The sequence below is a fragment of the Capricornis sumatraensis genome, chromosome 10 (genome assembly GCF_032405125.1).
Source record: "Capricornis sumatraensis isolate serow.1 chromosome 10, serow.2, whole genome shotgun sequence".
NCBI lineage: Eukaryota > Metazoa > Chordata > Mammalia > Artiodactyla > Bovidae > Capricornis > Capricornis sumatraensis.
In genome coordinates, this window is record NC_091078.1 from 49245920 (window position 1) to 49256339 (window position 10420).

The window sequence follows — 10420 nt, forward strand, 5'->3', positions numbered from 1 at the left end:
ATCTAATTGCTTTACAATGTTGTGTTAGTTTCTGCTGTACAACAGCACAAATCAGTCATATGGCTACATATATCCCCTCCCCACTCGTGGTCAGTTTTGTTTTCTAACGCAGTCACCTCTCTAATGTCTGAGCAAATAGAACTGAACACTTTTGCTCACGTGATAGCTCTCCCATCCCAGTGGCTCCAAGGTAATGCATCACCCACTGGGGATTTCTTTTATCAGTCAGTGAAGTTTGACGGATGGTGAGGTGCTAGGCAGCTATCAAGGAGGCATTCCAAGTAGAGAGGAGCATAGTAAAAACTTCATGCTCTGAAACTGCAGCTACATGTGTGGGAGGCAAGTAGTTCCAAATGCTCCAAGTGAGGCTGCTGTGTGGCTGGAGTCCAGGGTACGAGAAGCCATAGAGCATCACCATCTGAAGTGGGCACGAGTGTGGCCCCATCATGGACAAGCTTTAACTCCATTGTGTGATTTACACGCAATGAGAGACAGGTGAGTAAATGGCTATGGGGATACACAGTGACCCTTTACTTTGCAGAAAGTTTTCACTTTTGTCTCAGGTTCAAAGGATTTGTTCACAAAATAAGCCACTCGTTATATACAAATAAATAGTACCAATATTTGTTAGAGAATTATCTAGCTTACTCTCAATATACTAACATTAAAAGAAAAGAGAAATAGAAAGAGCAGGAGATGCATCACCAAATTGGGTTTTGACCAACATCCAGACTTAAACAGCACTGGAAAGTCCCATGTCACAGAACATCTGGAGTCCCACATGGGAAAAGGTCCCAGGAAGCCCGCAGCTCCATGGGTGAGACTTCAAAAATTTCAGTTTGGGATTCCCGGGTTCCCGTTTATAATTCCAGAACGGAAACTGATATCATCACTAATCTGTGAGAAAACTGCACTTCTGATTTCATGTTAATGCTCTTTGTTTGTCCTCTAAAACTTGGAATGTTGTTAAGCCTCTGTCTTGACTGGCCAGACCCTGGAAGGGTTCAGCAGTCTCTCAAGATTCCTCCCGCCTCTTATTTATGGCGCTTCAAGTCTTGCCCTCACAGCAGGCGGTCACTCACAGTCAGGGCAGTGTCCAGGGAGGTTAGAACCAAGGTCAGGGGTCTGCTCTGCTTTGTCTCTGAAGCCTAAACAAGATTAATTTCCCTAACACTCTTGAACAGCATGGAGCTTCATTCACATGTCCACTTACACGTGGATTTTTCCGATAAATATACAGTTGGCTTTCCACTGGAGCTGGTGATACAGAGGGCTGTCTAGGGACTTTAGAATCCACAGATTTTGGTGGATTGGTCCTGGCACCAATCCCCTGTGGCTCCTGAGGGATGATTGTTCCTGAAAAGACAAGCCTCTATGTTCTATGTTACAGAAATAAGATTGTATATAATAGTGCACATACTGACCTAAGAAAATTTAATATACTTCAACATATGATGCCACATTCCCATGTTTGTCAGCTCCCTTTGTTTGTTAGCTGTCTTACATCTCCACATTTGAAAATCTTTTGAAATACTAAGCATTCTTTGCTGGAAAAAAATGAAAGTTCCACAAAATCCCTATCAGTTCAGAAAACACTCGAATGAATTTTTAATGAGGGTTTGGGTTATTCATTAGGCACATTCGCTAACATTTATTAAGGAGAGCTGATAACTCAGCTCCCAATTTAAATTCATCTTTCTGACCTCATCCTTCATTTACTCCTGCACATACCCATTATGGTCTTGCAAAGTTAATATGATGGACGGTATCATTAAGTGTTAATTATGTGTCACATATTATCAGTGATGTTGGAATTTAAAAGTGATAGAGCTACTGCCCTTGAGATAGTTTAGAGGTTTTAAACATGTGAAAACCTCTGTGTTCTATCATCTACTTAGTACATAGGCCAGAGGAGTACTGCTGGTCAGCAAAGAAACATATTAGAATCCAGTTTGACCATATACTCTTCTTTGTGCTTTGGAATTGAAACACAGGATGGGTCTCTAAAGTACATTATGAACAACTCACCAGTGTGCATCTTTTAAATTGCCCCATGGTTCCAAATGAATGTATTTCCTTCTACAAATTCTCTAATGTGTTGCTCAGCAATTGGTGTTTCTTCGTAGAAAGTTAAAAAGGAGGGAAATATCTGTTTCACAGAAATTTGGCAAAAAATGCAGCAAACCTCTCTGCCCTAAAGTCCTTGCTTAATTCATTTTTATTGACTTTCCAATTCCAAATTTCTCAATATTTTTATTGGTCAAGCATGGGGAGAGACAGACTTTTCTTTCTTTCCTACTTCTATTTTATGTGTCTTTAATCATGTCAGTGTATGGCAAAACCAATACAATATTGTAAAGTAATTAGCCTCCAATTAAAATAAATAAATTTATATTAAAAATAATATAAACTTTTATTTTAGTCAGGTCAGTTATTCTTTATATTATTAATAATTGCCATATTGATCACTTAGAAAAAGCACCATTGTTAAGACAGCTAATTAACCTTAAAAGCTTTTGCACAGCAAAGGAAACGATGAACATAATGAAAAGACAACCTATAGATTGGGAGAAAATATTTGCAAATAATTCAGCTGATAAAGGATTAATTTTCAAAATATACTAATGGCATATACAGCTCAATATCAAAACAAACTACACAATCAAAAAATGAGCAGAAGAGCTAAACAGACATTTCTTCAAAGAAGACATGCAGGTAGCCAACTGGCACATGAGAAAATGTCCAACATCACTAACTGTTAGAGAAATCAAAAGTAGAGTGACCTCACACCGGTCAGAATGACCGCCACCAAAAAGTCTGCAAATTATAAATACCAAAGAGTGTGTGGAGAAAAGGAAACCCTCCTATACTGTTGGTAGGAACGCAAACTGGTACAGCCACTATGGAGAACGGTACAGAGGTTCCTCAGAAAACTACAAAACTATAATACTACCATATGATCCAGCAATCCTACTCCTTGGCATATATCCAGGGAAAACCGCACTTGGAAAGGATACATACAAACCAATATTCATTGCAATGCTATTTACAATAGCCAAGAAGTGAAAGCATGAATAAAGAAGATGTGGTACACACATACAATGAAATATTACTTAACATTTAAAAAGAGTGAAATAATGCCACTTGCAGCAACGTGGATAGACCTAGAGATGATCATACTAAGTGAAGTACGTCAGAGAAAGACAAATATCATATGATATCACAGATGTGAAATCTGAAAAAATGATACAAATGAACTTATTTACAAAACCGACAGACCCACAGACATAGGAAACAAACTTATGGTTCCCAAAGAGGAAAGAGGGAGAGGGATAAATTAGGATTATTAGATTAATAGATACACTCATATATAAATCAGAAAAACAACAAAGTCCTAATGTATAGCACAGGGAACTCTATTCAGTATTCTGTAATAACCTATAAGGGAAAGAATCTGAAAATAATATGTATAACTGAATCATTTTGGTGTATACCTGACACTGAAGAACACTGTGAATCAATTATATTTCAATTTAAAAAATACATCACTGTTGCTCTTTCTGTCTATGATAACAAAGCCTAGGGGCTTCCCAGGTGAATCAGTGGTAAAGAATCCCCCTGCCAATTCAAGAGACATGGGATTGATACCTGTATTGGGAAGATCCCCTGGAGGAGGAAATGGCAACCTACTCCAGTATTCTTGCCTGGGAAATCCTATAGACAGAGGAGCCTGGTGGTTATAGTCCATGGGTTGCAAAGAGTTGGCTACAACCTAGCAACTAAACAATAGCAACAAAGCCTAGAAATCAAGATTTTTCTAACATTATATAAAGTATCTGGTGATACATTATTGTGTTATAATTGATCTTTAATTTCATACATAAAAGTATTTTAGTATATAGTGTATATTATACTGCTTCCCAGGTGTCACTAGTGGTAAACAACCTGCCTGCCAATACAGGAGACTAAGAGAGGCAGGTTAGATCCCTGGGTCAGCAAGATCCCCCTGGACGAGGGCATGGCAACCAACTCCAGTCTTCTTGCCTGGAGAGCCTCATGAACAGAGCCTGGCGGGCTACAGTCTATGGGGTCACAAAGAGTTGGACACGACTGAGTGACTTCACTTTCACTTTTCACTTTCATGCATTGGAGAAGGAAATGGCAACCCGCTCCAGTGTTCTTGCCTGGAGAATCCCAGCGATGGAGGAGCCTGGTGGGCTGTGGTCTATGGGGTCGCACAGAGTCGGACACGACTGAAGTGACTTAGCAGTAGCAGCAATGAGTATATTGGAGAAGTGTGCTCTCCTGAATGGTTTAATGTGGGGATCCCTGTGTTTAGCTGATTTTAGGATGCGTGCTTTCACATCCTAACATCTCTGAACTTGGGCTGTGTGTCACAGACTGTGACATCCTACACCCTCTCTGGTCAGGCAGCCATCTGGGCACCATGGGCACAGCCTACTCCTGAGCCGACTTGGTTTGCTCCATGGTGGTACTTTCGGGCACCTTCATCTCTCAGCTTTCATTCATTCACCCTTCAGCGATTACTGGAGGAGACGGTGGAGGACATGAAGCCTGCTGTTTTCCTAAAACCATCTAAAAACACTGTTGAGATTTAGAAAGAGTCCATATCAAGGGTGGCAGAATTGGGATCTGAAATTTGAAAGAAAAATATGGATAGACAGACATGTTGTTAAGAAAATCTGCATTGCTGATCCTTTGTTGGTTTGGAAGATATTTGTGCAGAAAACATGGGTTGTGACATCTCTGGGTTGAAAAGTGATATGGAAAAGTTCGGAATGTGATAAACTCAGAATGTGATAGAATATTATGAGTCCTTTTATTTCACTTATATTTTCCTTTTTATGATCTCACAAAAGTGATAAAGTTAAAATTACATGTCTAAGTAAACCTAACTGAGCTCTTTCAATAAGTAGAACAAAGATTCTATGTGATAATAAGACCTTTTGTCATTTTTTTTAATTGGCAACTTTTAAATTATTTGATATAATGTATAAAATAATGATATGTCATGCAGTTAATGGCATTTAGAACTAACTGGTGAGAAACTGTAATTGGCTTTTTTTTCATGATAAGTACAGGGAACACTATTAAAATTTTGTTTTTTGGGGAGGTTATGGTATCTTCCCTAAGAAGGTCAATTCTAGCTGTGCATATTGCTTGTTTAGGTGCAAAGATTAGAGAACATGGGGCTGAATGTAAAGTAACATGAAGCCCAGAACTGTTTGTTTTTATTTCCCCTACACCAACTTTTAATTTGGGGGGGGTTGGCATTTAATTGCAGGAGAAAACTCAACCTAGCCAATGCAAAAGCATTTATATTATCTTTTATTTATTTATATGACCTTTATACAGTCATATAAATGGCCTTTGTTTTATATTTATATGACCTTTATTTTAATCAGAATTTCATTATTTTATTTTTAAGAAATACTTACATTTCATAAACAGAGATGTACCATAGACCATATTTGACCTAATATGATTTGATCCTCTTTAACAATTTACAGGAAATTTATGGTTCTGAGAACAACCATTTAATGTAGATCAACAGTTGATGTGCAATATCCAAGTCTTATTACCTTACCATTTTATTCCCATAGCCTAATTTGTTATTTTTACCAACACAAACACATGTAATGGAAAATAACACTTTTTGATGACAGCTTTGGTTTGCTCATTTATTATATGCATTTTAAAATGCATTTTTCCATCAGAACAGGGAAGAGAAAATGTAGACATTATGTCCTAATATAATGGTGTCTAATGCTTTCTTTGTTTAAAATGATTGATGTTGGTTTACCAGAGTATCTGTTTCACTAGCTCATAAATGCAACAGCTGTCTGGGACCTAACGGATGCAGTTTTTCTTAAAATATTAGAAATGTGGGAGGGATCATGGCACTTTGCATTATCTTGATGGTGAGGAAGCACTTTGTACAAACAACTCTTAGCGTTTATCTCATCGTGGGGTTATTATTAAGTCTGCAGACTGAACCTGACCATGTACCTTTTGGCAGCTGGAATCTCTTGTTCTGTCTGTAAATCTCTAGGACCTAACACCCCATCTAGCTGGCGAGTCCTGTAAGTGCCCAATAAAGCATCGTGAGCGGACGTCAGCTGCATGAGGAGAGCACCCAATGTGCCCTGCTTTTTCTGCCCCATAGATGTAGTGATTATCTGTTTTCTCCAAGTTATGAAGACACACACAGCAACAGAAAGGAGCAAACATTTTAGCTGCATTAGTGCACTTGCCCTGTGAGGAGCTGCCAGATTACCCCTCCACCAGAGACCTCCCTCCCCAGCCTCTTCTCCCCTCTCCCCACCCTGCAAACAGGAAGGGGGTGTGTCACCCTGACACCCTAACTCTCATCCCATATACTCCAGGCCAGCTGTGGTCCTGGACAGTCCTGGTCCTCCTCTGTCAAGGAGGTTTAGATGACTTCAATGAATGTTTATCTTTGTTATCATTTTTAAAAAGGCTCTAATCCAATCTTTCATAGTATTTTCTCTCTGACTGACTCCTCTGTGAAGTTTGGGTTCCGGACTATGATGATCTATAAGTGAAAAGCACTCTTGTGTTGATTATTCACACCCTTAAGGCTGACTGCTTCCCAGGCTGCCTCCCAATACAGGAGACATAAGAGACATGGGTTAGGAAGATCCCTGGAGGAGGGCATGGCCACCTACTCCAGTATTCTTGCCTGGAGAATCCCATGGAAAGAGAAGCCTGGCGGGCCACAGTCTATGGGGTCTCAAATAGTCAGACACGACTTGAAGCAACTTAACATGCATACATACATACTAGGCTGACTGCACATTTTACTGTCTGGCAGTTGCTGTTTAGAACTGTACCTCTGGCTCCTGATAAGTATGTTTAAAATTCTACCAAAATGATGAATTAAGAGCTGAATAAAAATCGTGTGTCTGTGACGTTAGAGACTCAGAGTTGAACATAAAGATTTGACTCACTTAGAACAAGATATTGTTTCATAGAGGGTGAAGTTTATTTTTAAAACTTCAGTCCCTGATGCTGCACTCCTATTCTCCTTTAATTTGGCCTCTTTTATTTCGGGTTCCTTGACCTACCCTCCTCCCCCACTTTTCACACACGTCCTTCTATCTCCTTGAGCCCTAAGATCTCTCTTTCATCCCTATAGCTCAATACTGTAAATTTTAAAATGATTTGTAGTCCAAAGGTTTGGGGAGCTGATTATTTTAAGGAAGAAGGAGGTTGGAAAATTTAATCATTTATGTGCCACACACTTATGCAAAATGACTACAACTTTAAGTTTTTTAAAAAAATGCTATGTTTTGGTAATCTTTGGGTGGCATTCTCCTGTCAATAGCATGACTAGAGTTGGTTATCCTAACAGATCTTTCTAGAGATTATTGTCAGAGAAAAATCATTCACTCTTCTCAATGTATACCTCAGATAGTAACATAGACTTTAACAACAGAATAAACAGAATTTATCTTAAGCAACAATAGAAGAGACAAGATTGAAATAAAAGGAAAAACTGTTGTGACAACTAAACTGTTCACTCTTTGTTTTTTCCCCTTCCCTCCCTTTTCCTCTTTAAAGACTCAGAGAACTGTAGAAAAACACTCAGTGGTGAAATTTAGAAAGTCAAAACTGAAGAAGCAGGAGGAGGTTTTCTGAGGCAAGAAAAAAGGCAAGTGAAGAAAAAAAAAAGATGGAGCTGAAGAATGATGAAGCCATTAAATTTAAACCTTCATGCCAAGGAAGCAAGGAAAAGTCATTTAAGGCTTAAATACTTGTTTTCCTAGGCAATGAGATAGATATTTTACCTAGGTTTAATTCTCAAGACAACTTTATGGACTGGACATTATTATGTCTGCTTTCAAAGATGAGGAAACTTGTGCTTGGATAGTTAGGTAGCTCGTCCAAGTCTTTACAGCTTGTAAGTGGCATTAATGAGCTGAGAACTCATGTGTTAAACTACAAACAGAGCTAACAATAGTTGGAGAATGTGTAGAGAATTTTAGAGGCTGAACTACAAACAAGAAACGTGAAGATATTGATGACAATGATGATAGCAACTTACACAGCAGTAAGAGAACAGGGATGAGGAGACGTGACCGAGGGATTTGATGCCAAAAAAGAAGCCACATTAATGTCCTTATATATACTTCACCTTTCAAAGGTTTCTCACTTTGTTCTAAAGTGGAAAAATGTACTTTAAACTGGAAATGTATCTGTTGTCTAGCATACTTACTTTGTAATCCCACCTGATCGATCTATTGATCAGAAGGATTTCTAGGACCCATGAGCTGGAGTAGTGGGTGGGAAACTCCTTTCATAGGTGTTTGGGTATCTGGGTGTCTAGATACAGAGTTTAACTCTGTGTCACTTCAACTCCTGGTGACTAGGGTTCCTCATTTATAGTAAAGGCAGTGGGACAAAACTGACTTATATTTTCTTTCTCCAATATGACTCTGACTCTGTGATGTCTTACCAATGGCTTAACATCAAAATCCTGAGGTGATTGTACCTGTCAGTATGACTTTTTAGTCTTTCCATTGTTCTTCCCTAATTTACTTAGATGCAAGATTTTTGTTGTTAGTTTGCACTTCATTACAGACTCGTCTTTCAGTCTTTAAATGATAGCTTGCATACAAGCTGTGGATTATTAATTAATATGTGGCCTTACATATTATTTGGCTTCCTTGGTGGCTCAGAGAGTAAGGAATCTGCCTGAAGTGCAGGAGAAATTTGTTCAATCCCTGGGTTGGGAAGATCCCATAGAGCAGGGAATGGCAACCCACTCCAGTATTCTTACCTGGAGAATCCCATTGACAGAGGAGCCTGACTGGCTACAGTCCATGGGTCGCAAAGAGTCAGACACGACTGAGGGACTAAGACTGAGGGACTGATGGATTAAATACTATGTAATCTTTATGTGCCTTTATGTATCTTCAAATGGGATAATACAGTGATATTATATATCTCTTGAATTTGATAGACAATTGAATAAGGTTCTTGTTATACTACTTGTCACATGGTAAATACTCAGTAAATGATAGGTCCTTTTACTTTTCAAAAAATAAATATTGATTACTTGCTTTTTAGGACCTGGAGAATGTCTTCCTAGAAATTAAATGTGACATCACCTATTTCATTTCCAAGAAAAGTCATACTCCTTTGAATGGCTTCAAAGACTGTGACTCCAGACATCCCACTTCAACATACCTCATCCCCTTTATGCTAACTTGACCAAACACCTTTACTTTTTTGTGCCCTGATTCAGCCATTGATTGGGATTCCCAGGTGGCTCAGTGGTAAAGAATCTGCCTGCCAATGCAGGAAATGCAGGGGGAAGAGGGGATGACAGAGGATGAGATGGTTGGATAGAATCACCGACTCAGTGGCCATGCATTTGAGCACACTGGGAGCTGGTGATGGACAGGGAAGTCTGGCATGCTGCAGTCCATGGGGTTGCAAACAGTTGGGTATGACAGATGACTGGACTGAGCTCCACCCTAGTCACCATTCCACACAATTTAATCATCACTCTTTGTTTTTCTAGAGAGAATTTGTAACAAGAAAGAGATTAATGAAACTTATATGTATTGACATTATATATCCCAACCTCATAGAATTGGCTTTGAATGATATAATTATATTGTATTCATTTTCCTGTGGGGCTTCCCAGGTGCTGATGGTGGTGAAGAACCCACCTGCCAATACAGGAGATGTAGAGACGCAAGTTCAATCCCTGGCTCAGGTGGTACCCCTGGAGGAAGGCATGACAACCCACTCCAGTATTCTTACCTAGAGAATCTCATGGACGAGGAGCCTGGTGGGCTAGAGACCATAGGGTCACAAAGAGTTGGAAGGACTGAAGCGACAGCAGAGGCTCACACACAGTTTTCCTGTATCTTGGTGACAAAGCTCAGAATGAGTAGATACAGCTCAGTACTGAATTGTTAGGACTATATATTAAAATGGTTGTAGAATGTTAAAAGAACAACCTCAAATTATGAAATTGAGCAATTGGTAGCAGTTGGTTGAAAATAAAAAGAGGACCCAATCATTCTTTTGCATACAAGCAAAACCTTTACTTTGAGTTCTGTTTTAGAAATTAATTATTTTTCTTCTGATTCTAACTAAAAATTTTTTATTAGAAAATTTGAAGCAAATTTTAAAATGCATAATGAATTACATTATCCACAATCCCATTGCTTAGCTATAACACCAATGCATTTTTTGGTGTAATATCTGTTACTCTCAGAAACTTAAATGTATTTCAAGTGTATGTTTTGTTTCTCTTTTTTCACTTACTATTCTGTCTTTAACAATTTTTCATTAAAGGTTATTATAAAACATTCTGGTTGCTGTCATACAAATGCACCAAATTTTATTTAGTTGTTCTCTA